This window comes from Aethina tumida, chromosome 2 (assembly GCF_024364675.1).
Source record: "Aethina tumida isolate Nest 87 chromosome 2, icAetTumi1.1, whole genome shotgun sequence".
NCBI lineage: Eukaryota > Metazoa > Arthropoda > Insecta > Coleoptera > Nitidulidae > Aethina > Aethina tumida.
In genome coordinates, this window is record NC_065436.1 from 31,439,177 (window position 1) to 31,455,710 (window position 16,534).

The 16,534-nt window shown below is 31.9% G+C and overlaps 3 non-coding genes across 3 annotated transcripts; all 3 read left to right on the forward strand.

The window, feature by feature from the left end:
• Window positions 1-2,851: 2,851 nt before the first annotated feature.
• On the forward strand, window positions 2,852-2,924 carry Trnav-uac (transfer RNA valine (anticodon UAC)). The gene has a single exon. It is a non-coding gene; the product is annotated as a tRNA-Val (tRNA).
• Window positions 2,925-3,006: 82 nt separating this feature from the next.
• On the forward strand, window positions 3,007-3,079 carry Trnav-cac (transfer RNA valine (anticodon CAC)). Its single transcript has one exon. It is a non-coding gene; the product is annotated as a tRNA-Val (tRNA).
• An 82-nt stretch (window positions 3,080-3,161) lies between these two features.
• Trnav-uac (transfer RNA valine (anticodon UAC)) lies at window positions 3,162-3,234 on the forward strand. Its single transcript has one exon. It is a non-coding gene; the product is annotated as a tRNA-Val (tRNA).
• The last annotated feature ends 13,300 nt before the right edge of the window (window positions 3,235-16,534 follow it).

A 16,534-nucleotide genomic window follows, 5' to 3' on the forward strand; every position in this document is an offset into this window, starting at 1 on the left:
GAATATGAGTACTAATATGGATACTAGACACTGATCAAAACCAATAAGGTTTATTTAAGTTACCTTTCATCGATTGATTTTTATCAATTGAGTAGTTAGACGTCAGTCGCATCACATAACCCAATTACTCAAGTTAATTTAAAAATCGACTAATAACTGACTGGAATCAATTGAAAAATAGACATTGATCAAAACGACTAATGTTTATTTAAGTTGTTTTATATCGACTAATTTGAAATATTAGAGTGGTTTGTCGTTTTGTCATTAGTATTATCACATAACACAATTATTCAAGTTATTTTAAATCCGACTAATTGGTTATTTCTTAGTCAACTAGTCTCATCATTATTAACTACTGATTTGAATAACTTACTGAATCAATTGAAAACTAGACATTGATCAAAACAACTAACGTTTAAGTTATTTTTCATCGACAGATTTCAGTCAATTGAGTGAACTAGTCGTTAGTCATATTTATTTCTTAATCGACTAATTGCGTCACTATTAATGACTAATTTGAATAACTTACTAATCAACTGACTGAAATCAATTGAATATTACACATTGATCAAAACGACAAATGTTTATATAAGTTAATTTTCATTAACTGATTTCTGTCAGTTGAGTGCTTAGTCGTTAGTCAATCACATAACCTTATACTAAGGTTATTTAAAAACCGACTAATTGGTTATTTCTTAGTCAACTAGTTCCATCATTATCAACTACTGATTTGAATAACTGACTAATCAAGTGACTGAATCAATTGGGTACTAGACATTGATCAAAACAACTAATATTCATTTAAGTTATTTTTAATCGACTGATTTCTGCCAATTGATTGAACTAGTCGTTAGTCACTGGTTGCATCACATAAACCAATACTCATATTATTTTAAAAACTGACAAATTATTTATTTCTTAGTCGATTTGAATAAGCAATCAACTGACTAAATCAATTGGATACTATACGTTGACCAAATAACTACTGTTTATTTAAGTTACTTTGTATCCACTATTTTGTGTCAATTGAGGGGTAATTCTTTAGTCAGTGGTCGTATCACATAACTTAATTACTCAGGTTATTTAAAAACCGACTAAATTATTCCTTAATTAACTAATCCAATCACTAGTGTAAAAAATGTATTTTTTTTAAATTAATTAATTTTTAACGTACGACATTGGATTAACTTCCAATAATTAACCAAAACTACATGTTATGGTCCAATTCGGTTAACATACCATCGACGTTACGCCCACCAAAGGTCATTAGTTTCGTACACAAAACGTTTGCATACACTAATTACATTTTTACCAGACGTCAATTTGGATTTTATAACTTAATTAGCTTAGAAAATGAAAAATGAACAATGCCAAAGGATATATTACAAAACCGATCGGATAATTTGAATAATTCCTTGTAATTGATATAGATCAAACGTTTGTAAAAGAATAATTAATCACCACGGCAATATTGAATGTGCAATCTTCCCATAGCATTGTACAATAACCGAGTTTATGAAAATTTTTCTCGGATTCATCTCGAAAGATCGGAACACCTGTTGTGATCAATATTCCTAATGAATATCATCCATCAACTAATTAATAGAACATTTCAGACGGTCGACGTATATAATAATCTAAAATGCAAATATGGTTGTGTTTTGGTAAACGTTTGTTTTAAACAAAAACCACTCATTATCAGGCAATTCATCATTTTTGACGGAACCATTTTGAACGTTGTGAAGCCGATGTATTCACAATTAGTTGGTGTTAATTGCTTTTGTGTGTACATCGGTATTATTTAATTTTTAGTGGCTAATTCAAGGAAACAACAAGATAATAACAGTTATTATTTTAATGTGTTGCATAATATTAGTTGTGGAAGATCGACTAATTGATTATTGAAGTTTTTGCGGTAGCTTGCAATTTAAGTCTGACAATGGACCGATTCCTGCAGCATAATCGGCGATCAATAAAATAATATGTAACATCAAGGCTGTTATTACGTATGCACGATTGAAAAAAAAAACAATATGAAATCGCCTCTTCGGTTGGCTTAACAAATAGTGTTCGTTTAATTAATGTTTTCTGCGAACTGTAAACTGCGACTTTTATTTTGCAGGAAACCACAGTGTTTAACATATGGTTGTACAAAAGGATACCTGCAACACACGACCAAACAACAGTCAACGCGAAAAAAGCTCATTATGCTTTAAACTGTTAACAATATTCAAGTGGCCGTGCAAGAACTGCTGCTTTTCCCGCCGCGACCGGTGTAGTTAACATGTACATTGCATTTATTTTTAATTAGTCGTGCCCGCGAAAAAAACCGCCACTTCTCAATCAAGATTGAAAACCCATCGGATTGCACGAATTTCCAGCCGGACCGCGGGCCCCGCAATAAATCCCCCGGATAACGAACGAATTTGCCGGAATTTTAATAAACATCGAACATTGAGGTATGCACGCCCCGGCCTCGGATAACAACGAAACATTTTCGAAATCGTCCGTTATAACTGAGCCAGATTGTTTTGAATCTTTTTGCAGGCGGTTACCCTTTATTTATGCACGGAGACAAGACGAATGTGCGGAATGACCGCGAACCGCACGCCTTAAACGGGAATAACTCAAATTTTACGGCGCCGCTCCGGCCGCAAGACGGCGTGCGGAAGAGGGAATTTTACGAATCCGCCGGCCTAGATACAAGTTGGAACCGTTCGAAGGTTAATGAGTGGGTGCGGTCGGTTGATTGGGTTTTTGGGCGGTTAACTGGAGTAAAAGCACTTTCGCTGGTTCAATTCTGGGTCGATTAAATGTTGTTCCGAATTTACGTTCGGTTTTTTCAACAGGTGGTTCCGTAGTGTAGCGGTTATCACGTCTGCTTTACACGCAGAAGGCCCCCGGTTCGATCCCGGGCGGAACCATATTTTTAGGGTATTATTTTTAAAATTTAAATAAAATTCAACTTGACCCGGAAGTGACTTGCACAAACTAATATTATTAAAGGGTTCCGTAGTGTAGCGGTTATCACGTCTGCTTCACACGCAGAAGGTCCCCGGTTCGATCCCGGGCGGAACCACATTTTTATGGTATTGTTGTTAAAATTTAAAAAAAATCTAGTTAGAACCGGACGCGATTTACACAAAATAATATTATTAATAGGTTCCGTAGTGTAGCGGTTATCACGTCTGCTTTACACGCAGAAGGTCCCCGGTTCGATCCCGGGCGGAACCATATTTTTATGGTATTTTCTTTAAAATTTAAATAACATCCAATCAGAACCTTCAGTAAACTGGATTAAATAGCTTTATCCACAGAACCCTTTATTTCATCACTGATGGAATCACATTTTTATAATATTCTCATAAAATTTAAATGATATCAAACTAGATTCTAATGCTAACTATCAAAAATTGTATCATCAGTGAGTTTCGTGGTGTCACGTCTGTTTTACACACAGCACGTCCCCGGTTGGAATCCAAGCGGAACCACTTACTCTTTTGCAAAAATATTACGAGACTTGCAAAGTAATTTGTTTTATTCTTAATTGTCCTAAACATACTTGTTATTTTTTTATATAACCGACATGAATAGTTTTAAAACTAGAACTGTCGCGAGTCAAATTTATGCAAGAGAAATTTATTATTCTAAATTAGTTGTTAAAGGAAACATTATATTTAACATACATCAGATAAATCACGCTAATTAGACATTTATTAATATAAATACAAATAAGTTGGAATCTTAATAACTATTATTATGGCCACATTAATATATTAATATAAGGTAATTTAGACAATTTGCGAAATTATGCCCGTTTAGTTTATGGTTGTATTGATCAGCATTACAGCTATATTATTGGTCGTAGTAATAAACTTCTTCTCCTGCATATTACAACTGTATAATCAAGATTTTAATTCACTTACATACTTGTAATATTTTTCTTAAGTATACATTATAGAAATTTATTACAATATATTAATAATATAAGCTCTACTACTTGAATTGGATGCCAGTACCTATAAAGTTTAATATTTTTTCTGTTATTGCTGTGTCTTGCAACTGGTCAATATAATTTTATTTTTTAAAAAATTGTGTACTTTTTTAATTTTTCAATGGACAAAATTAAGCAAATTTTTACTATATAGCCCTTTATTACAGCGGATTTAAATCGATTATTTACTAGCGATATTATGCTTATTATAATTATTTAATCATTGATCAAAGTAAGAGAAAAATTAATTTCCCATATTATTTAAATTTAAAGAAACTGGCCAAGTGGTTGCTACGAAAAAACTTGAAAAGATCAATAACTGAATAATTCGAATGTCAAAAAACAATTCAATCTTATCCTCAACTAAAATTTAGGTTAAGTTAGGTCAAGAACTGTCAGAAGATGGTTAGTGAATGGTAGTTCGTTTGTCCTCAGATCTACAAGAAAAATCCCGGTTTCTACTAAAAATGTGAACTCCAAAATTGTGACGGATTGGTTAAAAGACTGAACCATCGATGCTTCATCTTGTCCGTCCTAATTTCCTGACATCAACCCTATAGAAAACACGTTTACAACCAAAATCGACTAAAAAATTTTACAAATTTTAATGAACTCGTCCCAGTCACTCAAGAAGCTTGATGGAATATAGACTTGTATATTTGGAAAATGGTTGAGTTTATGTCACGGAGATAGGCAACTATAAAACAAAAAGGATATCACACCAAGATTTAATGTTAAATTAAATAACACATTTAATCATTAAAATTCCTTTTAAAATTAAAGTTGCTATATTTATGATCAGCTCAATTCAGAAAAATATAATATAAATATATGTAACATTTAATAGAGTAAAAATATAGTAGATTTTAGAAAATAGCATAAAACAATAATAGTAAATTAATATTATTTTAACAATTCACATGACTTATACATTTTTTACATCAACCAAATTATTTTTTGTCTTATAATTTCTTTTAATATGATATTATTTACTGCATATATTTTATTTTAATTCAGATTCTACTAAAATAGAAATAATACAGTTCTATTGGTAACTAACAAAATTCATAATTTTATCTTTTCTTTTTGAATATTTTTTAACTTTTAAATTTTGTATGTATATATGTATTTTTTTACTAACAAAAAAAATATATTTTTTTCATTAACCAAATTATATTTTCACCTTGTATTTTTTATTTTAATGCGAATCATATTTTTTATTTTAATTTGAATTTTTCTACAATGAAACATTTTTTCTAATTACCAAAAAATATTTAGAGTAGATACTGTGTACCCAAAATTCATATATTTATACGTACGTATATATATTTTTTCATATTTTTATACCAGCAAAATCTAGAATATTTTGTTTTACTGTTAATATTTGTTTTTTTATACTTATTTTCTAGAATAAGAATAATATAATTACTTTAATTATCAAAATATAAGTATAACTACTAATTTTTTATATATTTTTAAAGTATTTTTTAATCTAGAATATCTCCTATTATTGTGAACATTTTTTTTATTAATATATTTCTATAAAACAAAAAATAATTGTTGAAATTTAATGAGATAGTGAGATATAGAAAATAGTAAATGTCAAGTCTTTTATTTTTATAATTAATTTCGTATGTATGTGTTAGTAAAATCTAGAATCATCTCTTCATATTTAACCTAATTATTGATGGCACTTATGAGATGTAATGGACTTGGGTTTAAATTTTTCTCTTATACCTCTGGTAGCTCTCTGGTGTTGGATACTGGTTGATTTTCTGTCGGTGGAGACTAGTTAACTGCTTTATAACTATTACTCGTTCTGTTTCGTGAAAGCTCCTGCAATTTCATTCAGGGAATTCTTCAAATCAAAATTAAAACTAATAATATAGATACTTTTCATAGAAGTCATACAAAATATGTTTTAATATAGTTATTATATAGTTATATATTGTATAATATTAATATAGTTAATTATCTATTATTATCATAGTAATCAATCGAAAAATACAAATTAAAAAGTCGTACAGAGAAATAGTTTATTCCAACTTTTTGGCTTGCTACATTCTTGTGGTGAATTATTGTTGAAATATATTTAAATCACAAATATTTTAATGAAAAATAAAACATCTTGCATGAACAGAATTATCATTTCACTGAAAGAAGTCATATTGTTGCACATATAAAAAATCAAAAATGTGTTGTTTAATTAGCCAGCAACAGAAAGCAGCAACATGAACAGCTGGTAATCTGTATCTCATTGAAAGCAACAACCTGGAATGATGCTTGCATGGTAATTCAAATTTAATGGTAATACAAACATGAATAAATATTCGGTTAAAAAAATTCGTTACATCTTCATAACGTCGAAAAAGATGGTGGGCGGCCACAAATTTTAATAAATCTGTAAATGTAGAAATTCTTCGGTGTTGGTTTTTGATTGATTGATTGGTTTAATGGTGACGTTTACTGACAGCTTAGGAATTGGTCATTATTTATTACAAATGAAGACGTATTTTATATACACATTTGCTATTAATTATGTTACCATACTAAGTGCTGTGTAAATATGAAAAGCATTTGTAAAATTTACGCGTAAATGCCTTGCCATATACGGTTGCATCGAGCTGGCGGTCAATTTTTTACAAGCTTTCGAATTTATTGAACAATATGATGGATTACCTATTTTATTAAAATAACGTTTAACACTTAATTACTTTCGGAGCATTAGAAAAAATTAAATACTCAGCAACTAAAATGCCATGCTTGGTTAACGACGATAAAGCAATATTTATAATAAGACATAACACCTTCGGTGCGTTATAAACATCCTTTTATTATACCATACATGCGTAGCTATTTATTGAACGATGTTTTTGTTATGCACGGATAAAACCGTTAAGCATCCTGGACGGAGTAAATAAATCTTAATTACTCCCCGAAAGAGTCAAACGGAAAATTTCGTTTGTAGTGACCATTTTTTTTTTCTCTCACCTGACACCAAAAAGAAAAGAAAGGCGTGAAATGGAGGCGCGAAGCTCGTGGCAAAGGTCCATGAGAACGTGGTGTCCGTGTGGACGCTTGAAATTAATGAAGCGTCTGATTAGCAACATTCATAATTCCGTTTGACAAATTGACGTATTGCCCGTGGCCCTCACCATTTAGTCCGTTCCGTTTTCTGCTTCACATTAGATTATCGCCCACAGTCAACAGGCAAAGTGTCCGATCGTGATGAGCCAGCAACACCTGAAACGTCATTTTTCTTCTTCTCTTACATATGTTTTTGTTTTTTGATCATTTTAGATGATTGTCAAGTTGTGGTACTCTTAAATGTGCACCAGCAAGTACCAGCGACTCGACATCTTGACAAACTCTTCAGACACCAGCTGGTTGAAGCACTCGAGTGGACAAATTTGTTTGGCGGACCGGGCACAAAAATTCGCGGCGACATGATTGATTTATCGGTCGATCAGGTTCTTAATGTTGCCAAATACAAGCGTTGAAATATTGATTTGGCTTCGGGCCATCTCAAAACTTAAATACTGATGAGGCGTTTGTTTCGATGATTTACGCCGGCCCAGATGTTCTGCAATAATTGCACCAGATTATTTTATAATTAAGTGCGGCCGATCGACGATCGAAATTGCACAAGTAAATTTCCAAGGCGACAACTTTATTGGAAGGCGGATGAAATATTGAGGTGCATGTCGGCGGTCGATAAATAATTGACGAGTTGCGTTCAAACGCAAAAAAAATGTCTCGGGGATATTCAATACGCACAAAAAGACCGCGATTTACCTTGATTAGAGACATGAAATGATTTTTCCCGTGGCCGATAATTAACCGGGCACAGGACCTTTTTAATTTATCGCCGCATTAAATATTCCCATGCAACTAAGTATTATATGATTTGAATTTAGTGGCTTCATAAATATTAATTGCGTACATTTTTTTTTTAATTGAAAAACGTTCACGCATCTCACATGAATTAATTCGTAATGAACTTTACCGTCGTGGTGCGACAAAAAATGGTTGCATGAACACATTAACGGTGCTATTTAAAAACGTCGATACAAAGTATGGATGTTAAAAAGAATTGCTTAACATTTAAAGGTACACTGCTGAACAATTAATTTAATGTCGGCAATGCAAATTGTCCATTATCAAATCGTAGCGCACGTCGAGCCATAAAAAGTAAGGTTAAAAATAACAGGCTGTCAGGATTCCACCACGAAAATCGTGAATAAGAGTAAAAGTACGGTCGTTATATAATCCATATCGGTCAAGGCGATAATTTTTACGATGTAGAAAAAATCCAATTTACAATTGTACTGCCATCCACAATGGCTGCGAGTAGGCAGGAAGAGAGCGGCTAAACTGGACCAGAAGCAATTGACTTTGTCTTTATTTCGTTGCTCGTTTGGGGGGGCTTGAATAGGCCCAGTTTTTGTTGTTTTATTGTTTCGGTGTAACTGATATTGGTACTTAAGTGCAGGGTGCATAATACGCGTTACATAATCCAAGGCTGACATCAAGGTTCGCTTCAACAATCTTTGAATCAAGTGGATTGGGTTCGTTAGAATAATAAAACTTGTCGTCACCGGCAATGTCAGCACTTTTTTCATTTGTATCGATATGAAGTAAGATAATGGTAACTAATAATTAAATTAGAATGTTCCTAATAGCTTTAAATTACATAAAAAAAATCGCACCAAAAAAGTAACAACACGGTTCTAGAAATTGCAGAACGAAATGCAAATAGTGTCCAACATCGAAACGGACATCAGGAAACCGAGGAACGCAAACCATTTTTACCGGTCACATTATCGCATTAACTCAATTTGTTTAATTAACTACTTCAACGGACCAATAAGATAAATCCATGACGTGTACTAATTAATACGTGCATTTACATGAATTTGCATTAAATAAATTTGCACATTTATCAGCTGCTTTCGATTTTTAAACGACGGCCCGGAGCTTGAAATCGTCGTGTTTTTTATGTGCGACTAATTATGACGGTGACATATCTTACGTGGGACGGAATTGAGATTTCGGTTACATTAATTGGGAGGTTCTCGAAATGTTAATGTACGAATTACAATGCACAAAAATGCAGAAAAAAACGCCATCGCCGGCGATGCAGTGCAATCAATTTTCGATTTAATTAATTGATTTGTTGTTTTATGGTTTTTTGGAAAAAAACAAAAAAAGAACTGCAGCAATTAATAAAAATCGTTGGCAATGAATTAATGAGGTGTTTAGTGGCGTTTAACTTTTATGGGGTTTTTGGTGATTCGCGGAGGCGGTTTGTTTTTTAATTTAATTTTCAGCGAAGGCAATACTCCCATTGAACCATAATTATTGTCGACAATAAATTATCATCTATGTTGGTGGTGATATATTGTTACCAACTAGTTTCTTATTACTGTCAACCGGACTGTTATGCAAAATTTACAGTTATATTTAATTATTCAAAATTATCTTTGAAGAATACATATTAAAATATAATTGTACAGAGAAGTAGCTAGTTCCCAGTTTGACTACACTCTTAAGGTAACAACTAGCCTCATATTATCATTACAATCAGTGAGTTATCTAAAATTATCATTGAGTCGAAGATCTTCTTTCTAATATTTAGCTTGCTACATTCTTGAAATGTATTGTACTTAATTATCTAATATTATCATTATAATCAATCGAAAAATTCAAATTAAAAAATCGTTCTACCAAAAATTAGCTTCTTCCTAGTTCTTAACTTGATACATTCTTGAAGTGAACTCTACTTAATTATCTAAAATTAATGTAATCAGTAGAAGAATACAAATTAAAAAAATGTTGTACAAGGAAATAATGAATATAGTGAGTATAGTGAATATAGTGAATATAGTGAATATAGTGAATATAGTGAATATAGTGAATATAGTGAATATAGTGATTAAATTGAATATAGTGAATATAGTGAAAATAGTGAATGTTGTGAATATAGTGAGTATAGTGAATATAGTGAATATAGTGAATTTGGAAAAGATAGTGAATATAATGAAAGTACATCATTGTAATCAATCAAAGAATACAAATTAAAAAGTGGTTCTATAGAGAAACAACTTCTTCCATCATTCTTGAAGTGAATTACATATACTTAATTATCTAAAATTATCATTGTAATAAGTCGAAGAATACAAATTAAAAGATTTTTGTGCAGATAAGTAGTTGGCTTGCTACATTTTTAAAGTTAATTGTACTTAATTATCTAAAGTTATCATTGTAATAAGTAGACGAATACAAATTAAAAATGTGTTGTACAGAGAAGTAGCATCTTTCTAGTTTTTTGCTTGTTACATTCTTGAAGAGAATTGTTGAATCGAAGAATATAAATTAAAAAATCGTTCTACAAAGATATAACTTCTTCCTAGTTTTTATCTTGCCGCATTCTTAAAGTGAACTTTACTCAATTATCTAATATCATTGTAACCAGTTGAAAAATACAAATTAAAAAATCATTCTACAAAGAAATAGTTTTTTCATAATTTTTGACTTGTTTACATTCTTGAAGTAAATTGTACTTAATTATCTAAAATTATCATTGTAACAAGTTGAAGAATGCAAATTAAAAATGTGTTATACAGAGAAGCAGCTTTCTGGTTTTTTGCTTGCTACATTCTTGAAGGGAATTGTAGTTAATATCTATTATTATTATTATTGTAATCAACCGAAGAATACAAATAAAAAATCGTTCCACAAAGAAATAGCTTCTTCCTAGTTTTCGGCTTATTACATACTTAAGGTGAAAGACGTTTAGTGGTGGTATTTTTGACGCGTGTAGCATTTCACGTGAGTGCCCAAGAAACACAATTGTACGGTGCATAAGTGGTCGATTGTCATTAACGATTTCCCAAGTTAACATTTTGTTCCTGGCCGTGGTCACGATTTGGATCAGCTCTATGCCGAATGACATTCACAACTCTAATTGCAGCTGCCCCATTACCACGGCACCAGCCTTGGTATTTCTTCCTCCGTTTTCAGTTCTCACACTTGAAACACTTTATTCGACTGTTTCCTAGTTAATTAATTACCGATTAATCTAAATATATTTGCTATCTTCGAACTTTTTTTTTCTGTTCGCTTATGATTAATTAGATGTTGTTCGGTTTATATGTTGATCGTGACTGGAGGCGTGGCCGTCGATTTAAATTATAAATAAGCTTTATTTATTTCCAGATCATATCACATTATTTGGAAAGTGCTAATAACAAAAGCAAATAGTGATTGTTCACACTTAATTACGTTATTGCGTAAAAAAACGCTGAATTATATTGTTGCTGGAGTACAATCGTGTACGATATTGTCAGATAAGAGGTTTAACGCCTGTCATCGTGTTCGATTCTTTTCAATAACACGGTTCTCATTCTTTCAAGTACCTTGTTGCCCATTATTAATATACACAATTTAGTTTTTAACTGGCAAATTTGGTTTTGGCCGTTAATCAAAGTAACTAGAAAGGAAGTTTTTTGTCAACGTTTGATCACGGACGTGATTAACTTTTTTCCCCCATTGAATCTTATATAGAATCTCACAATTGATCGAATCGTCGCATCAGTTTCAAACGTATAGAAATCCGGTGGTCGGTAATTACCTTTAGAAAGTCAAACCCGCAAATGGTAACATCGAAGATGTGCTACAGTTAAATTACCGCAGCATTTCAGGCTGGCCGTAGAGTCACAATGCGCTCGTGACACTTAAATTACTGGGGCGATTTTTAATTGCAGACAAACCGAACGGAACACCAAGAAAACTAAACGCAGCCACACAATTGTGTTCGGTGCACACGGGCACATGCCACGATATTTATTACGGACACCGTTCCTGCCAGCAGTACATGATATAATGGCCCGATACGGAAATCGCCACAGTAATTAATGTCAATATATTATTCTCATCCTGTCCCACAATTGACTTTTTGTCCGTGGCAAATTTATTTCTAACTAAGAGTTTATATTTTATTTTGCACAATGCCCGTTTTGTTGGGCGAGCTAATTAAAATTAATTTTAGCGTCCGATTGTGCTCGTAACTACAATTAATTTAAATGATTTTCGCTTAGCGGCCTTTGTGACGGGTGCCACGATTTTTACTTGGTGCGATTAACAGTTAGATGCTGCTACCAGGTGCATTTGAATGAAAGGTATGGAACACAAGAAAACCGCCACCAGTCAATCAATTTGTTGCACATTAGCGAAAAACACAATACCATTATTTACTCAATTCAAAGGCAGTTTAAAAATTGTATATGTGAGACTGCCTCTAAATATACAAAGTTGCTTTCCGTCCAAGCAATATCTCGAACAGAATTACAGAATATACAGAAGATAGTGAATGTAGTGAAGATAGTGAATATAGTGAAGATAATGAAGATAGTGACTGTAGTAAATATAGTGAATTTAGTGAATATAGTGAATATAGTGAATATAGTGAATATAGTGAATATAGTGAATATAGTGAATATAGTGAATATAGTGAATATAGTGAATATAGTGAATACAGTGAATACAGTGAATACAGTGAATATAGTGAATATAGTGAATATAGTGAAAATAGTGAATATAGTGAATATAGTGAATATAGTGAATATAGTGAATATAGTGAATATAGTGAATATAGTGAATATAGTGATATTAGTGAATTTAGAGAAGATAGTGAATATAGTGAAAATACATCATTGTAATCAATCAAAGAATACAAATTAAAAAGTGATTTTACAGAGAAACATCTTCCTAGTTTTTGGCTTCCTACATTCTTGAAGTGAATTATATATACTTATTATTTAAAAATATCATTGTAATAAGTCGATGGATACAAATTAAAAATTTTTTGTGCAGATAAGTAGTTGGCTTAGTACATTCTTAAAGTTAATTGTAGTTAATTGTACTTAATTATCTATAGTTATCATTGTAATAAGTCAAAGAATACAAATTAAAAATATGTTATACAGAGAAGTAGCTTTTTTTTAGTTTTTTGTTTGCTAAATTCTTAAAGAGGATTGTTGTTAATTTCTATTTTTATCATTATTGTAATCAATCGAAGAATATAAATTAAAAAATCGTTCTACAAATAAATAGCTTCTTCCTAGTTTTTGTCTTGTCGGAATTTTGAAGTTAACTTTTCCTTATTATCTAATATTATCATTATAACCAGTTGAAAAATACAAATTAAAAAATCGTTCTACAAAGAATTAGTTTCCTCCTAATTTCTGACTTGTTACATTCTTGAAGTGAATTGTACTTAATTATTTAAAATTACCATTTTAACAAATTGAAATTGAGAAGACAGTGAGGATAGTGAATATAGTGAAGTTTGTCAATATACTGACTATATTGAATATATACAATATTCGCAGTAACTCAGTCCATGTCCAAGTTTGTCAATAAAAATACCACCCAGACAAAAACAAATTGAGCAACTGGTTTTTATCATAAGAAAACCAATATTAAACTAAATGATATCTTCCTGTAACGATTTTTTGTTTGACTTTGATTGAGAACACATTTTTTTGTAGCATAGTGCACACCATTAATGTGATATATATCAATGACTTAATGTTTATGTTAATAACAATTTCCTGAAGTATTTAATCATGCCGGTCGTCGATTGTTGCACAACAATCTTCGCAAATTTATTACCATCATCGTCGTCCGCTTTCCATTATAATGTTATGGATTGAATTTAGATCAGTCGTTTAGTCCTACGTATCTCTGAGCCCGTGACATTTACTGAATTTTTTTTCATGAAATTTAAGAGGTGACATTTTATTTATTGCAATGGCTCTTCTATGGTCATCTGCTTGTTGATTACGATCGATTATTTAAATTCAGACATAATTTCGATTGCCACACTTGATTATTTCCTGTACCTTGTTATCTCTATTCGGCCATCGTCCGTGAGCGTGGGCGGAATTTGGTGAAAAATGATTATCGTAGATTCATATAAATTTTTTGGGCATTAATAATTATTATGTTCTGACCAAGAAAGTATGTTAAATATCTGGTTTATACAAATTTATTAAAATGTGTATGTGAATAACATTAATTATCGGCAAATAAATTTCTGTAGTTGCCACATATCGAAATAAATTAGATTCACATAATTCCATATTACCAAATACATATTATGCTCATGCTATAATTTATCAGATGGGTTTGTACGGATTAAAAGTAAGTGACATACGGTAATCAAAAGATCCATCTTTTATAGAAATTTATCATTAGCTTTAGAAAATAACAACGTTCTAATGTGAAACAGAAATTATTTATACTCTTGTACATTACATTACTTCGTATATAATTCAGGTTGGTGTGGTAATTATGTTGCCACATCCACAGATATTCATTAAATTATTCAACAGTTCTTCCTTAATTATTATTCGTGGCGAAGCACATTACTCCAAGTCATGGCGTTTGCCTTTTTTTCATACAGTGCTTAAATCAAACACTATCATTAATAAATGGAATGGAGCAGATATTTTTAATGAAATCACTAATAACTTTATTTATGTTAAATCGCAATTAGTGTACGTGACTGATTTACTGATTATTGGAAAATGGAGGGAACCGCGGATGGTGATGCAAAAGTGTCTTATGAAAGTCACTTTCTGCGCCTGTAAAAATTTGAATGATCATTTCAATTATAATTAATTGCTTCATTTTTTATGGTCAGATCGATTGTTTATGGTGCATTTATAGCTGAAATCAATTACATTACCATTAAAACTAGTCAAGTGATATATAGGAGAGGTTGCAAATGACTCTCAATGAACGCGTACAGCACTGCTCTCCATTACAGGAATTCGACTTTGGAAAAAAGCGCACTTAAAAAATCGATTAGTATTCAAAGAATACGACTTTTGTCTGGATTTAAAGCCACTGTCAACTAATAAAAGTGCTTGTTCTTTTCTGTGTCGTACCTGAATGGTTTCGAGAAACACGTGCAAAAAAGTCGACACATACGACAGATGCCATTAAATGTGGATGCGACATTTTTTACCGTCTTATTGCAATTAATAATTCATTGAATTCAGTTGCGATGGTGAAACCACCAAAAGTGAAAGAACGACAATAAAATAAGCTCCATCCTTGGGCAAATTATAATTTACACTCCACCAACTTTTTGGTTGTTAAGCCAAGAAAACCTCGACGGCACAATTAAAATTGAGCGGACCCGTCCGCCGTTGTGTTGAAGGAATACCGAAGGCACCCAGATCCGCTCGGAATGCAAACGAGACGTGCGTGAAACGGCGGCACCGCGTAAAGTGTATCGAAACGGCGGCAAATCACGTTGATCACAATGCCCGTGTTCCTGCTAAGTTGTCGGTGCTCCCGGTTAGCAGGAAGCGTCCGGTGGTAGGACGACGCAGGGGCAGCGGACAGGAGAACCCGCCAACAGCACACGGAGCGTCGTCGGTGAACGTTCGCCTGTCTCTCCGGCCTCCTTTGGCCGATGCCGCACTCTCAGATATCTCTTATCTATCAGTCGCTGTCAAGAAAATCACTACCAATAAATAAGTACCTGCTATAGACTTGTTGTTTAAATACTATGCAGTTTTATAGGATGCGACCAAGTCGATAAGGAGGTTTCTCTTTGAAATTTAGATTTTTCGCTGCTGCTTCTAAATGGGCTCCGCGCGGCGTTGAATTGCACAAGTTCACATAGAGATTTATGCAAAATTTCTACGGTGAATGACGTGAAAATAATTGCATGACGATAATAAATAAACCAGCTTCAATACCATTGACCGCTTCAATAACGTGCGTGTACAGTTAAAGGGGCATTGAATTTATTACGGATAATGTGCCACGACGCTTCTTCTCATTCTTTCAATCTGCCTACGATTTCAATAAAACATCGCGGAAAACCACTGCATAAATAAATTTATTCACTCATTATATTATGGTTTAATTTAACTGAAAATTAGCCGTAATTTCGTAGCATCATTTAATATCGAAGTAATTAAGTACATTTTGTTACTTTTATTGTCTGCTCTGAAACTTCACTAAATGCGTATGTTGTGAATTACGTAAATATTAAATACCGTGACATTCATCAAAATTTAAATTATGAGCTGAATAAATATTGATTCAAAACAGATATATTTTAATATAACAAATATATCTTGAAAAATAACTACTAAGGAAGATTGGAGATTTTTCGGTTTATCCATAAAATTAAAAGTCCTAATTAAATAATAAATGGATTTAATAGTAATAATACTACAGTAACTCCAGAAAATTAAAAACATAAATATTAACATAAAACAAAAGGAATTATGAATTACTTAAATAACACCTAAAGAAAATTAAAACATTACATTTCAATAAAACTATGATTTCATTAAATTTTCTGTAGCAATAAAATCAATATAAATAAATCTAATTTATTTACGGATACGAAAGAAAGTGTTTAAAAAAGTTAATTAACAAAATGAAAATTCCTCAAAAATGTAAAAAATAAATATATTTAACATCAATAATTATAATTAATTAAAAACAATA